The sequence below is a fragment of the Colias philodice genome, chromosome 2 (genome assembly GCF_061535455.1).
Source record: "Colias philodice isolate Cphi_HAF_F1 chromosome 2, ilColPhil1 Martin Lab GWU primary, whole genome shotgun sequence".
Lineage (NCBI taxonomy): Eukaryota > Metazoa > Arthropoda > Insecta > Lepidoptera > Pieridae > Colias > Colias philodice.
Window position 1 is genome coordinate 4862841 of NC_143087.1, and position 16547 is coordinate 4879387.

At 36.1% G+C, this 16547-nt stretch overlaps 1 long non-coding RNA gene across 1 annotated transcript in view; it reads right to left on the reverse strand.

Moving 5' to 3' along the window:
• Window positions 1-373: 373 nt before the first annotated feature.
• The window catches only part of LOC149490377 (uncharacterized), a 61564-nt gene continuing 45390 nt past the window's right edge, over window positions 374-16547 (reverse strand). Inside the window, exon 2 of the long non-coding RNA XR_016316775.1 lies at window positions 374-436. This is a non-coding gene — a long non-coding RNA (uncharacterized LOC149490377). The remainder of the gene's footprint in view (window positions 437-16547) is intronic.

Below are 16547 nucleotides of genomic sequence, written 5' to 3' on the forward strand. Positions count from 1 at the left end.
CCAGATGACCGTAATCCATATGCACGAAAGCCAGATTTTTAAAACACAAATTTTTGAAATACAGTTGATTGATATCCAGACAAACAATGTCCAGATTTTTGAAATTCAAATAAACGATATCCAGAAAAACGAAATCCTTCCAGGGGGTCGCAGCACGAACGTAACCTAACCTTCTGAATAGATTTTAACACTTTAACCTTTCTGTAATGGGCAAGTGAAACAATAGCGAGTCGGTTCTGGCACTCGCCGGCCGCTGCCGCGGCACGCTCGCTTCGCTCGCTCGGCTCGTGCATGGGAGGTCACAGTTCAAACCTAACCTAACCTACTGAGTCGAATTTGACACTTGAACCTTTCTGTAATGGGCAAGTGAAACAATAGCGAGTCGGTTCTGGCACTCGCCGGCCGCTGCCGCGGCACGCTCGCTTCGCTCGCTCGGCTCGTGCATGGGAGGTCACAGTTCAAACCTAACCTAACCTACTGAGTCGAATTTGACACTTAAACCTTTCTATAATGGGCAAGTAAAACAATTTACTTACTGGTAATGTTTATTTTCAGGCAATAGTAAAAGTTATAATCACGATTGTATGGGAACCAAATAAAGAGATTATGAAAATCTGGCAATAGTTTATCTGCTATACGATTATATGGGAACCAAATAAAAAGATTATGAAAAGTTGGCAATAGTTTATTTGGAAAATGGTACGATGGGAAACAAAAAAAAGTATTCTGAGAATCTGGCATAACTATATCTGGATTATGAGAATATGGGAAACAAAAAAATACTTTTTAAAAATCTGGTTTTGGTGCATCTGGAAATTGATTCATCTGGGAAATTAAAAAAGGAATTTTAAAAAGTTGTCATTCATAACATCTGTCTTTTAAAAGTTCTAACAACCGTTTTCGGGATTTTAAGATTCGGGTAATAGAAATTCGAGTTTTTAATAGGTTACCAGGTATTATATATTCTGTGGTAGTACACTTAAAAAATAATAGAATACGGAACATCGACATGACACCAAATGTTTAACAATACCATTATTTCCCTGCCGTCTCATTAGCAAGCGGGAGCACGCAACAAAAACGTTACATCTAAAAAACCAAAAAGTTAACCCCGAGATGACAGATCCGTTCCTAAATATTTCAGCAATCCAACGTTCATCCGAAACAAGATACCCAACTGTGATTTATTATGCATCGTAAACCATTACAAATTGTTTTGGAAGACGTAAAATCGTTAATTAATTTTTTCATCCACGAAATTCCCGGAAACGTTGGCGTCGAGCGGAATAATGTTTTGTCAAGGTTTTGACATGTAGAATAAGTAGTGGCTAAACGAGCGAAAAAGTTATAGCTGATGTATAATTATGGTACTAGAATAGAATAAAGAAATAGATAAAATTGGCGATATAACTACAAATAGGTACTTCCTCAACTGCTATTTTAGCGAAATGAACATAGGTATTTTTTACATTTTACTCTGTACGTATATTTGCTTATGTAAATAAATAAAATAATGTTAAATTATAATGTCAGTACTTGGTTGTACACATTTTAAATATGATTGTGAGAGTGTCCTATACATCTAAGAGCTTTTTTCTAAAGTGTAGTGTACTAAATATCATGTCTCTTTTGTCGTATTCCTGAAAACGTGATGATGTACTTACATAAAAATAAAAAGCCAAGTCATAGACAGAGTTTATTTATTTGGTGATAACATTGCATACAATGACATAGGATCAATATTTGGTGATATCAATTGGCTGGCTCTCCATAAGAAATCAAATATAGCAATTTGGAAATACACACTCGTTTATTAACCAGTAAACAGTTTACCACGGCATTCTGCCCGTGAGAATCATGATTGAGCTTCAAATGACCAACACGCATAAAGATCATTTTAATGTCTTTATTCTCCGACCGCCAAGATTCCGGGTGTACAGATCTAACAGATAATGTCCACGAATCGCCTCACACGCTCCTAAACCACTAATTACTTTGATTATATCTCACAAAAACGTAACCCGGAACTTCTGTGAAGATTAGTGACCAAAAAAGTAATTACGTTACATGATAGCAATTAGCACCCATCTGTTGTTAGTTCGTTACTTCAAGTCTTCATTTTTGAAAATAATATCACAGTTTTAATGTCTTTTATTGTTGGGATTCGATGTTGGAATTTAATCTCTTATAGCTTTGCTTTAAAGACTTGATTCGACTTGCTCGTTTTTAATATCTGTGTGTTGTATAGAGGTGTGAAGCTTACGCCTCTTGCAGGCGGCACACGCTTGGACCACCCGCGTTCGGCCACCGGCCGCACGACCTCACATACCTCTGGCACGGACTTTTTGTGCAAAAAACCCTAGATCAATTCACACATAAAAACGAGCACTGTCAATGACCCAATCGTAGAATACAAATTTTAACTTTTTTTGCCTTCCAAAAGTTCATACCATGGTTTCGGTCATTAAGAACGATTCGTTACAAGCGATGACTTAGATCTTAAGATTATCTAACGTGAACGGTAATGCAGGCCAACATAAGATGCGAAGATAATGATCGCCAGAAGATTTACATACGTCAACAAGGAAGGTTCTCATGGGCAAGTTTCATTGTGTGGTCCGCAGACGCCAGTTCTGTCGGCGCATGCAGCTCGGCACGCGAGCTATGCGGCTGTACGACCGAACCTCGTCCACTTTCTGCTTAATAAATGACCAGTGCGCAGTATTAGGCGGATCAAATATATCATTTATGTAAATTACTAGCGACCCGCCCCGGCTTCGCACGGGTGCAATGTTGATACAAAATACACTACAGAAAAACTGTGAACGTTGTATATAAAATTAAAAACAGCGGCCCGCTCGACTCGCCCGATAGCCGGGCGGCCGGCCGCTACCGCCGCAAACGCTACGTCCCGCAATTTTTAAATCTGTAATATCTTCGAAAATATTCACTTAAATCATACGGTGTAAAGGGCCATATAGATCTATATTAAATGAACAATGTATTCAAGGTATTTAATTGGTTAAGGATTAATGCTGTATTAGTTAAAATCGCATCGAAAATTAGCCATTATTTGTCGTAAAAAGTAAATGACAAAAAAAAGTTATTGTGGGTTATCCATAAGAGATAGACATATACCATCGCGGACTTTTCTGTAGACCTTTTCAATGTGTATAACACTTAGTACATTATTTTGATAAAACTCGTAGGGTTCAGCCTGCGTTTGCAATGTAAGCGGAAAAAATGTAAAAATTTACGACATCACATTAGAAACCTCAAAAATAACAGTACTTCTCCACTATTTAATGGATGTTATTATACATATAAACCTTCCTCTTGAATCACTCTATCTATTAAAAAAAACCGCATCAAAATCCGTTGCGTAGTTTCAAAGATTTAAGCGTACAAAGGGACATAGGGACATAGGGACAGGGAAAGCGACTTTGTTTTATACTATGTAGTGATGACGAAGACATATTCAGCTAGCTCGCTCGCTGCCTTCGCTGTACACGACTCGCATTCCACACTTTTGTTAAATCCACGAACGAATGCTTGCTCATTACGAAATGTCGAGGCTCGTTGTGACCTTATATATTTTTTACATGAAACAATCAAGTGAAATAAAAGTAGTTTTTAATATAAGCTATTTTAGTTATCTTTTATATAAATCGATGCCAGGTGTATACTTACTGCTTCTTGATGACTTTCAAGTTATAATGTAGGCTATTATTGTGGCTATGTTTATTCCGTATTCGTTCAATTGCCCCATTGAAGTTGCAAAGATGTCTCTATTGTGACGAATTTCCCATTGTTACTGTGACAACTATTTGGTGACTCAATATAAACAAGATGGATCTCTCGCTGTGAAGTATTTATATTGCTATTTAACCTAAGTATTCTTGTACAAAACAACTTAAATTTTTATTTAAATAGTATAATTCATCATTCATTCTTGCTGATCTTGAGGTTTCAAAATAAAATAAACTAGATGGATAGATATCTCTGTCAGCTTTATCTCTAATGCAATCTCTATGGAAATGGGATAATTTAATAATTATTATTAAAATATTATTTCAATGAACCTCTATAGGTAATTTATTATACAAATAGACATTAATTGAATTATAAGAACTGTAAGCCATCTACATGTCTACATAATATTCAGAAGCGGCATTTCTTATACACGTCTAAATAAAAAATATATTATATTATACAACTCATATTGTAGGTACCTACAGAGTACCTCCATTATAACACTTATCATCAACACGCCTGTTGTTCCATGCCTTTAATTCCCATGTAGCAAAATTAATTTTAAATTATAATTTGGATGTTGAAATAAAAATATTCGGGACTTGTATTCTTAAATATCCAAGCATAAATCTTTCCCTTTCAACTCTTTACAACGCTATCTACCACCCCTTTAAAATCATATTTGATGTTCTATCTATGTAAACATATGTCCATACCCAAACCTTAAGTATCCACGGCAGCCAAATCGGAATAACATTTTGCACTAGCAGTATCTAGTGAAGATCATCAAAATCTCATTCGCCACGTGTTTCCTAGATTGTTTGGATGCTGTCATTCTTTTTTTTAAAGAACAACATTAGGAGCCCGCACCCCTGCGGTTTGGTGAAACTTATTTTTTTTTCGGTTTGTCAACTGGCACATTAGCCAAGGTGTTTTCCACGGCGGTGGTCTAATTTTTTGCGGGTTGTTAATTGGTGACAATAGTGATCATCAACCGTTTGAGTGGAGAGAGATGTTTCCGTAACAGATGCTGTGCGGTCTAGATTGAGATGTCGTTGTTTGTAAACATGGGTTTGTAATAATAAAAATTTAAAAAACCTTTTTTCAGCACGTACTCACAATATCGTTTTTTTTTTTCATTTCGTTCTCGTAGGTAGTTTTTTATTTTTGTACCTATAATTATATAAGTATAAATTGAGCAATCCAACATTAAAAAAAAATCTAAAAACTAAGAGTTCCTGAAATGATTAAGCTAACAAACAATCAACCAATCAAAACTATGATATCATTATAATATAGGTATACTGTACATATAAAACAGTGACTTAACGTACCTATACTGTATAGGTACATAATATAATAACTAATGAGCATAATTTGCGACCACAATACACTCGCTATAGATCAAAATACAAAGATAGTAGGTACCTACTGAAGTTTTCGTATAAACATCTTAGCGTGATTCACAGCAGACATTCAGCATTCAATTATTATATTATCAAAACACATAAACATCACATTGAGAAATGTACCAATTTAAACCATTAATCAACGGTTCGGTTTATCCAAAAACAGCTCAAAGAGGGCCCATTAATGCGAGGCAAGTGCACGATCGGTTCGTTTTAAGATAAGACGGGCATATGCAGTTTTTCGACATATCTATTTCAGGGGCTACTCGACGGCTTTACCGAGGATTATAATATCGTGCTACTGGTTTCATTACGCTTACTCAGATCTTCAATACGGCGAAGCCTTGTAGCTTTTAACGCTAATTGATTTCGGGTAATTTCGTGTAAGGAAATTTTAACTAAACTCAATTATAGAAAAATAACCTTAAGTTTTTTAATTGTAGAGCATAGCATTGGAGAGCATTTTTCATCACTTATAATTGATTCGTAAATATAGTTTTCAAGTCCATGTAATAAATAAATCTTACTTAACAAATGATGAATCAAAAAATTATCTAAATATATAAAATACAGTGTACACTCATCATATCATAATATTATCATATTCTGCATAAGACTTACCTAGGTATATTTTAAAAAAAAGGTGCAAAAAAAATGTATATATTCAAATGGATATTATATAAGTACATAATTTTACAATCTTAAGTTAAATATAAATAATAGCTTCATTGTAGACTAATTGCAGATAGGTAGGTACTATATAAATAAATGCCTAGATGTTAAAAATAATTATCATTTTATACCTATCATTAAATAATCATAATATCAATTAGTGGTAAATACACATGTCCCATATAATTATGCTTGTACTTACTTATTTCGCAATTATCTTTATTGTTCAATTAAATAATTTTTACCTCAAGCAAAAGCTACTAAGAGACGAGAGTAATTTATAATATGACGGCCCGTGTCCCTTTTGTTTTTTGGGGACAGATGCAGTTCACATCTGTTCCACTGAACTTGCTTTATACAGCAGTAGATACGTCTTCTAGGTCAATATACACCACACATAGTATAATACCTACTATATGTACTACTAATATACACTAAGACTTCGGAAGCTGACTCTGTTGACTGTTGCTCGTGGACTGTATTGATCCCAGTAAAAATTTCTAAAACTTTTTTTTAGATCTCTGTTCTTTACTGATAGATGATTTTTAGAAAGACGAAAGTTTGATATGTTTGTACTTACCAATTATATAATTATTTAAGTAAAAAGCTACATCATTTGTGAAGGAAATAAGCTTGTTTTTTTTTTTCGAGGTCAATAATAATATAGTCGGTGTCAGAGCGAGCAGTAAATGAGTATAATTTAAAACAATTATTAATTTTGTATATTATTCGGTATAAACAGTCAATTCAATAAGTCTTACTATAGAGTGCTATAGAGTAAGAACTGCATTATCCATTCCTTTGATTCACTTGCCAAATGAATGAACATTGTGAAACATATAAATCAATTAATCTTCGACCATTCTTACTGATAACAATTTGCTTTAATGTCTAACACATATTCTTATGGATTAGTAAGGGATTAGTGAAATTATTTTCAATTGTTTAATTTAGTTAACACTTAATTCCTTACTATTATCCCATCTAGAGTACCTAAGTATGTACCTACTCGTAAATCTTACTTCTTCAAAAACACCTTTCAATACAATAAAAAACACTACATGTTATTCGGCTCTATGAAATAAAGAGTAATTTTAATGTTTAACACAACTTTAAATTTTATCACCAACAATCTTCCCTCAATCCACTTAATCAAAATTAAGTTGTCCACAGCGTGGAAATTGTCATTAAAATAATGTCATTAAAGGGATAAAGAGTAAAAATTCAACATTACACGAAGCCGCTCGCAATCAAGACTAATTACCGTCCCGTGGCAATGGTGCTGTTGAAATACAGTTTTTCCACCGGAGATCCACGGTCACCTTATAGGCTATTGCGCGTAAACAACACGCCCAGATAATGAGCCAAATATTACATGACAACCGCCTTCATACACAAGCCCTAATTGTTTTAAACGCAAGACAAGAGACAATTAAAATAATTTATACGCTGTAATAATATACCCGTTACATGACAATGAATTGTTTTTAATTTCTATTTTGTTACAGAAAGTAAAGTAAAAAATACTTTAATTTAAAATGTTTTTTGTGCAGTAAAATGTTCAGGTAAATATTGACTAAAGTACACCCTATGAAAAATATGGACTTATAGATATTGAAGACAGACAAAATGCAGTGTAGGTATATCGGTAGGTAAGTCGGTACGCAAATAATACTAATAAGTGCTCACTGTTACCATCTTGTAGTTTGGCTAATAGCCATTCACGCTTATTGATTGAAGCTGGCAGTCGGGTAATAAAAGCCGTCGGTGCTCGTAAACTTGCACTCGAAGCCATTGCTACTGGCGCCCGCGCACCGATCAAAGCCGGGACCGACAAAGACGCCGAACGCACTCCTCTGGGCTCTGGCCCTGTCAACGCAGTCACGGTACATACGTAATACTTGCCTACGGCCAAACTCATAAACGATGACTGGTTACCGACAATTGAATATTAATAACCGATTTACATAACATTTCCATGATACAAGATAAAAGCCAACGTTACAAATTATCCACGCCAATTAATGTAAAAATAAATTAAAAATCTCATTCCGCAAGCAATTATCTGACATTTAAATGGCCTGCGCATTTCGCCAGACGTTGTGAAGATATACAACACTGAATAAGATGAGTTTATATTAAAAACTGTTTCACTTATTTAAATCTGCAGAGTCGCGAGTAATCCTTATCCGACTGGAACGATCCCAAAAACTGCGGGCGTCTTAAGACGGGAGACGTCGTTTTAATTGGTCGCATTATGCTTGATCCCTTTATTAATAGGTTGATTACTTGCGGGCCTGCGGTAAAGCGGCGGCTTGAGAACGTCGGACGCTCGAGAATAGTGCATCCCTCGCAAGAATCCCGTGCGACAACGTTAAGAAAATCTCTGTAAGTGCCAGCCGCTGCAATTTCCACTACTCACAATCTAAATCTGCTTAAGAACGCTAAAGAAGCTCTTAAAATTCCGTAAGCAATTACTGCAAATCCAATTGAAACGATTGATTGTTATTTATTCTGTTTATTTCACTCGGTGGAGTACTTTAACGCATGGAGGTTCATAGGTGTGGAGCGAGCTGAAAATATCAATATTGTCCGGAAATAACTGCGATATCTGCGTTGCGGCTATAAATCTGCGAGGTGTCGGCTGCTATCGCCCGCTCATTCTTCGGCTGATGGTTTGCATCATTTGCCATACACAAGAAGTATTTGAAGTGAATTAGTAAAAAGAGATACGAAGAAGCTGATTTCATTTCCTTATAATAATTAATTAGTCAATGTTTAATAAGACAGACCAGACGATAACGATAGAGCTATTTTTGCAGAAGGTAATAATGGAGATAAAATTGGAATACCTTAGGTTTTACTCACATATCTGTAAAAAAAGTAAAAAAAAAACATCTTTTTAAATATATTTTTTCACCCATTAACTACTAATTTCAGGACTCAGAACGATACAATAAATATCTAAGGTCTAAACATTTCTTATATTTATTAAATCAATTAGTTTATATTTAAACGTGATAAGCAATAAGTACCTAATGATTTACGGCGCTATTTATGAAAATATTTGTTCGAGCCATCGATTCTGGTAGACGGTACCGGCACGTGCTGTTTGAGTCAGCGAGGCAAGTGCTGCCCACAATTAAGATAACGCCAATGAAGACACACGCTGAAGTGTTTTCTAATTATGTTCGCCATCAATCACGGCTCGGCCAGTCTCGGCCAGATCACCGCCAATCAAGTAATTGCATCGCGTGCATCGACTTTTCGGCCCTCGATAATAATACCATTTTATTGCCCGTAATGAATTCTCTAGGGCCACGGCTAATGCTCCGCGTTTGGTAACCTCTGCTTTTAATTTCGATTAGCATATTTAGGGACGGAAAGTATCGTCCGTAATCAATTAAACCGATTTGTTTATTGATATTGCACGATAATGGAAAGCTGATATCGTTGAGTGCAAGTTGATTGCTCGCGAGGGCACGCAACGTCGGGTCAATTTGGACATGGTATCAAGGATCGGTATGAGTCAGCGCCTAATCCAGCGGCATTTCTTGTCAGCTAGTTCCCTTGATGTGGCATAACGAAACAGATTTCAATTTGTTGTACGGTATGCGCGCCAGTGACCCATAAAAAATAGGTGATGTTAATCGGACAGGTGAACCGTTGGAACTGACGGGCTGACGCGGGCTAGGCTCACACGTCGCACACGATTTCAAAGGGATCGCAATCCCAACGTGATCGATTGTTTACCAAAAATGCATTGATGTAAAATTCTAAAAAATATTAGCGCCTGATCTGCGACTTGAGAGGTTTCCTGATTGATATCGTATCGTTGATAATATGACGATAATACAATATATTCTTTTCAATTATGCAAACAACTACAACAACTACTACCTACTATTACAAAATAATAATAGTATCAGAGAAAATAACTATTCTGATGTCAATACCAAACTTGTAATAGAAATCATTGTTATTATTTGAATTATCAATTTTCTACCAATCTCCACCAACGGGCAATGATTCCACAATCGAGATTTGAATTCGTAAGAGATCTATCAGCGTGAGATGTTCGTAAATCATGATCAGCCGATGATCGGACGTGATGCGACGTCAGATTACAATGCTCCTAGCTTTCTGTTTGTAATTTGTGAGCCGCCGAGATGCCTGGATGACTTGCGCGCGAGTACCAGTGGCCCAATCAACTCAACTTTTAACAACTCCCATCCGCACGAACAATGATCTGAACAGATCGAAAGTAGTGAGCAGACGATGTCCATTGCTGGTTATTCAACAACCATATCACTAACATGTACGGCTAATCGTCAATGGAATCTTAAAGATTTTTTATGAACGCAAAATAAACTTCAGGTTAGCTTCGTATTGACCGACACGCCAGATACAAATATTGTTAGAATTCGTTTAGACCACTTATCAGTTAGTTATTTATCAATTATTTATCATTGTTTCATATTGTTGATGGTCTCTAGTAATGTGCTCTATCATTTAGGTTCGAGGCCTGAAACATCTTACCACATACATTTATGCATAGTATGTACTACTGTCTTTGATAAATCTGGATGAAAATAAGAATACCTGAAAAAAAAATAACAAGACGAATATTTCTCAAACAAAAGCTTACTTTTGCGTTAGATATTTTTTTGTAAATCTAAACAATCAAATCGAATCAATCTTTACTCATTAGATGCGCAATAACAATAAACAAAAAAAATACTCCCATGCACTCGTAACATGTATCATGCTGGAATAAAAAGTTTATTCAAAGAGCAATATAAGCGGATAAGTGAAGGTAATCCGTCACTGAACGACAAGCGGCTTTTTGTCACAATTACAATGGGTTCGAACAATTGCCGCTCGTACGGGACCACCTCTATGAGATGTGCTACTTTTTAGTTTATATAACCATATTATCATCCAACTACAGCTATATTACTTAAACTAATAACTAATTCAAAAAAGAGCATGTGTGCCGAGCACATATTTTGTCAGAAGTGAAACCTCTTTGGCAAAATTCAAAGATTCCAAAATCTTCGGCTTTCTTCATGCCGTGGCTGTATTGTCATGACGCGACCTTGAAATATTACTCTAAACGCGCTTAAAGAAATTTCACTTCAAAAACTTTGTATTGTTTAATAAATGGTAATTCTAAAGCTTTTTCTGATAGATTGATTGATAGCAAGTACCTAGGACTTCCTTGCGTGTTATGTTGCAAAAACAACAACATGAGAGGCGGCAAATGTTGCTTAAAGGCAAGTATGCATTTAATTCTAGGCACGAAATTCTGGAATATTACTTTGAACAAAATATATGCTACACCTTGCCATGTTATCTATTGATTCATTTTATGGAATGTCCATCAATGTCGACTACCATCAAAACAGTTTTATATAAAATGATGAATTACCAAGAAAATGCGTAACAACTGCTCTCACTGGGACAGAATTTTTAATTCGTGACTCAGATGCATAACAATGATAAAGCCTATAAAATATATCTATGGCCTATTTAAATCCAATAAATAAACCACTTTTGTGATTGCTTGAACGTGACCTTTTCATACCTATAGTTTGGTGTGAATTAGTTGTCGAATTAATTATAGAATATTAACAGTGTTTAAACTTTAAATCACACAAATGCATTTATATTCATATTTATAATAATTGCGAAAGTCTTCTATGAAGTAGAAAAAAATTCTTCAGTCATAAAAAAAAATCGCAAAATGCATTTGATATATCAAATATCCATAACCATTGCCCCAAAAAGACAGCTCAAAACCACAAATATGTGACCAAATGTTATTTCCATAAAAACACCGTTTACAAAGCATTGTAATTCTTTATTTATAATATTATGAGTTTATTGTGTTACGCTTAACATGAATAAGGGAACACCGCATTCATTCCGTTCCGCTAAATGTTTATTGAAAGTAACTGTCAGTCAAACGTCAAAATATCGTCAAAGTATGAAATTCTCGCCTAATTTGGAATACAATGAAGTATTTTGGTCAAAAGGACTGCTTTTGTTGTTATTTTACCAGGATTTACCCCAAAACGTTGCATATAATGTGAAACTTGTATTCTGTATAGGATTTTTTTATACTTTATGTAGAAAAATAGAGTAATTAACATTTTCATATCAGTATCCTCTTATCTATTTATGCTATTACTTACTTACTCTTACTTACTCCTGTGGCGCTGAAACCCCGAAGTGGGTCTTGGCCTCCGAGACGAGAACTCTCCACCTTCCCCGGTCCTGAGCGGTCTCTTGCCAATTGTCACTGGCTTGAAGCGCACTTAGGTCCCTCTCCACTTGATCGCGCCAGCGATACTTGGGTCGACCCACCGGCCGATGGCCCGAGGGACGGCCCAAGTATGCTCTCTTCAGACCTCGCTCCTCATACCCATTCGCTCTACATGACCAAGCCAACGCAGGCGATGCGCTTTTATTTCCCTTCCTTCCTTCATTTATGCTATTAATTCAATTAAAATTGTTTAATAATAGTCTACTTTATTGTATTTATAGTAACTACTATTTGGTAAGTATTAAAATATTTGCAGAATATTTCACAACGAAAAAAATACGTTATTTATCCATAATTTTATCAAAAATACACTTTAATAAATTTTCATTTTAAACCGACTCTATCAATATTTTATCATGGCGTCTCTGAATGAAGTAGTTACCACAAAGAAAATTATGAACCCACAACACAAATTGCTTGATATCAATGACAAACGCTACAAAAAAGGAACCAGCTTCAACTACGGTATCGCCTTACCAAAAATTACGGTTAATATTAGATCACCACTGTCTAAATAGAATTGAATAGCCACGTTCCTATGTTATTAGGACCTGCCGCATGCACGCACGGGATATTGCTGGCGGCATACGGCAAATTATAGACGAATCTTGAAGAGGTATTATTTTTTCAACGCGCTCGGGTGAGAAATGCGTGATTGGGGGCCGGCTCGAGATTACAGAGCAGAGACACGCCACCGGCCGCGCTCTCACCCACTTATAACCATTATTTAGCCCGTAATAAAGTGCTAGTAAAATAATTACTCCCACCCAAGGAAAAACGTCAGTGAAGACGTTCAACTTTCGCAACATTATTCGTATGGAGCATAGCAACCGTAATTTGGACCCAAATTGAGATTAATGCCAATTTTCACACTTCGAATAAAATGTTAACCGATATAGAATTTTATGCAAATTCTAATGTTCCTCATGAATTTAATGAGAAGGTAATTTGATAAGATTATAGGACGGTGAGCCGATCGCACATTTGAAATTGCCGCCTCCAATCGGTTTGAGATCGGCAGACTGCTAGTTACGAGCAGCGGCATTTTATTCAAAGGCATAGCCTACATTTTTTCACATTTTTCTTTCCCACTACATCAAAATTCTCAGATGTCTAAATGAAGATTTTATGATAATTTTTACTTAACGTTATTTCTATTAAGTAAGTGAGAAATAAAGTAAGTGAGAAATAACGTTATCATTCTCATCAAGCTTTAAATATAGTTTCCTAATAAATTATTTTGCAAATTGTATATTTTATTATTTTTCTTTTAAAAACTACATTTTAACCCTTATCGTGTAGTAAATCGTTATACTCGCTATCAAACTACAATCTCATTTTATCCTGACCACAATCAATTTACAATCATTAGGCATTATCGATTACAAATTGGTTCGAAATTTCGTACAAAATATCACTTAGAAATTAATATGATGTTAATACGTGTTTGTAACATATCGCGGTGCGGCTCGGATGATTACAGGGCGGGCGGTAATAGGCCTTCGCGTCCCACCCTATATTCAGCTTAATGCTCTCGCAATTTCACTCAAAATAATGAACACAATAAAAAAGACGTTTTCGGCGGATCCTTAAATAAGAATTGGCGACGTGAGCAGCGACTGTGTAAGCCGTTGTGAGCATATTGATGCCGTACGTTATTTCTCTAAGCTCTACAAACTATTCTTTGAACTATGTAATTGTATAAGTTGATGACGCTGATGTCTCTAATATTATAACAAAATATTATGACATAATATTATGCTTTAATCGGACAATCGAGCAGAGAAACATTATATGCACGCTACCATATATGTAGATACATATAGGAACATGGAACTATGATAGAGCATGGAATTTAAATTTCTTATACAAAAATTGTTTAAGAACGTATCTACTAATTTAAAATTCATGCGGTTATGAAGAACGCTCGTGACATACATTCAAAATAACTTTCAAACCTTACACCTTCAAAACCATTAGAAAACTGCTCAATTCAAAAAGCACACCACTGTTTGTTTGCTGTTACAAACATACCAGTAAGAGCAGAAAACGTGGCTTATCAGTTATCACAAGTTCATTTATGTGCAGGCGTATCTTGGATAGGAGCACGTAGCGGGCAGTGCGGTTAGATGTCCCCCGGGCCATCTGATACCGCTGGAATATGATGACAGTTCGCAGCCTCCCAACTTTACATGCCGGTATACATGTAGCGAGGATATAGCTTTTGTGAACCTTTGTTTAGTGTTTAAAGAGTTTGCTGTTTTGTCTTGCTGAAAATTTTTGTTGATGTTCGTGGTATAAACTTATATCAATCCTATTTTCATGCTGAAACGCCAGATCTTTCTGTGTATGAAAATAATTCCATTGCAATCAAAGCAAAAAACTTTAAAGACAGATAAACAGACTTATTTTCTCATAATATTATTATTGTACAGATACATTTTAGATCAGAAAAAAGTACAAATAAAAACACAAACCCGCTAGCGAAGCGAAACCAAAACAGATGGATTTAGCAAGGGGGGCCACCCCACGGTGAAGCGAGATAGCTGTGCCCATCGTCCACTGATACCGACTAATACGACGACAATTCGCAGCCTCCCGCTTTGCTGCAAATAAAGAAAACACAACCTTTGCACACGCTTAGATTTTTAATCCTTATACTGTTTTTGCTTCGTCTCTATCGTGTTAAAATCATACAAATCATTCTATGAGTTTAATATTATGTGAAATTTCAATTGATAAGTAACGTAATTTTGTTAATGGTATTAATATTATAAGCTCATTAAAAATACAGCTGTATTTTATAAAGCAAAATATTAAAAAGGTTATTATCGTCATAATTAGACGAAGTATCTGTTAACGTTACGAACTTCTAAATCGTCCCAAAGTAGAGTGACATTAAGCGACAACATCAAACAATAATTTCGGAAAAAGCAATTATCATTATCCAGATAAAGGGTCGAGGCGATCACATTAACATCATAAAAGGGGAGAAGTTCGTCTACTTGCCCCCGGGACTCCCGTCGGCGACGAGACAGTTACATATTACGCAATAAAGAGCTGTTCTCGGGAAAGGAAGTGTGAAAATGAACAACATCAAGGGGTTATCTTGAATTACTCACTAAAAACTTATTGTCGAAGCGTCGGGGCGGGGGTGTGGGGAGGGGGTCGGATTTGCCGCGAACAGATAAGGGCACGCTATTGGGATCGCGTCGTTCTCATCCAATTACACGGTCGAGCGATCGCGGCGGAGCAGAGATAAAAAGCGAAGTTGCCTCGACACTGTCTCCGCGGGATTGTCGCTCGCCTAACGTTTTCACCTACGACCTAATTTACCATCCTTGCTAACGTACACAATAAATATAGCATCAACTATATTGGATCCGTCCAAGATAACTTACTCACGCGACATCCTTTTTTGTATCTTTATGTAAACAAATAGACAGCTGACGAGCGTTGTTAAATTTAAAGAGAGAGTTGTTTAATTTAAATCTATTGTCAGGTTCACAATTACTTGAATACTAAATCACATACAAACCACCGTCGATGCTATAAACTGTGTTACTTTTACTTGAATCATATCGTTTATATTAGCCATAATTTTATAGCAGGAAATGCTTAGACAATCAGTTACGAGAATTCGTAGGAAGCAATCTAAGTCAATGTGTTTAGGGAATTGCCGACCACGCAAGCGAGACCGCCTTGATTCAATTAGACTGATCACCACGGGAACCTCACGCATCTAACGCTTAAATCACTGCAGGAAGATGCAACGTACGAGTTTGATTGATTTATTACGCATTTTATAAATTAACGGAAATTAAAGAATATTAGGAAGAAACCAGACAGCACTGAATAGCTGTATTTATAAAAGTGTAGTGTCTCTACTCTAGGGAAATGTTTCTATATTAAGCGAAAATAAGAAACATTGCGAAAAATTGTAATCTCACTATCAATCCAAGCTTGTGGTTTCTATAATTTGGTTCTTAGGCGCATAAGGTCCGTAACCTAATAAATAACAGTGACGTTTTGTTTTCGGTACTAAGCTCCACCCTCTGTCACAACAGAACCCAATCCGACAGCGTGACCGCCGCCGTATGTAAATATAGTTTACCAAAAGTCGCCGCTCGTCCATCACGCGTTGTCACATAAATTATGCCGCGGCGAATCCGCGGTCGAATCATTGTTTGACTTTTATCTTATTACGTATATCTCCCGATTTTGTTCGCGTCATATTTCTTCTGACTTATCGGCTTTTATCTATCGTTTTGTGGCAAGTCGCGCTATCGATCACCCGATCCCCGGCGGGCCGACAAATGTCTCTGTATGTTTTGAGTGGATTAGGCAAACTGTCGGTCGGTCGCGGGTGACTAATGCGCGCCGCG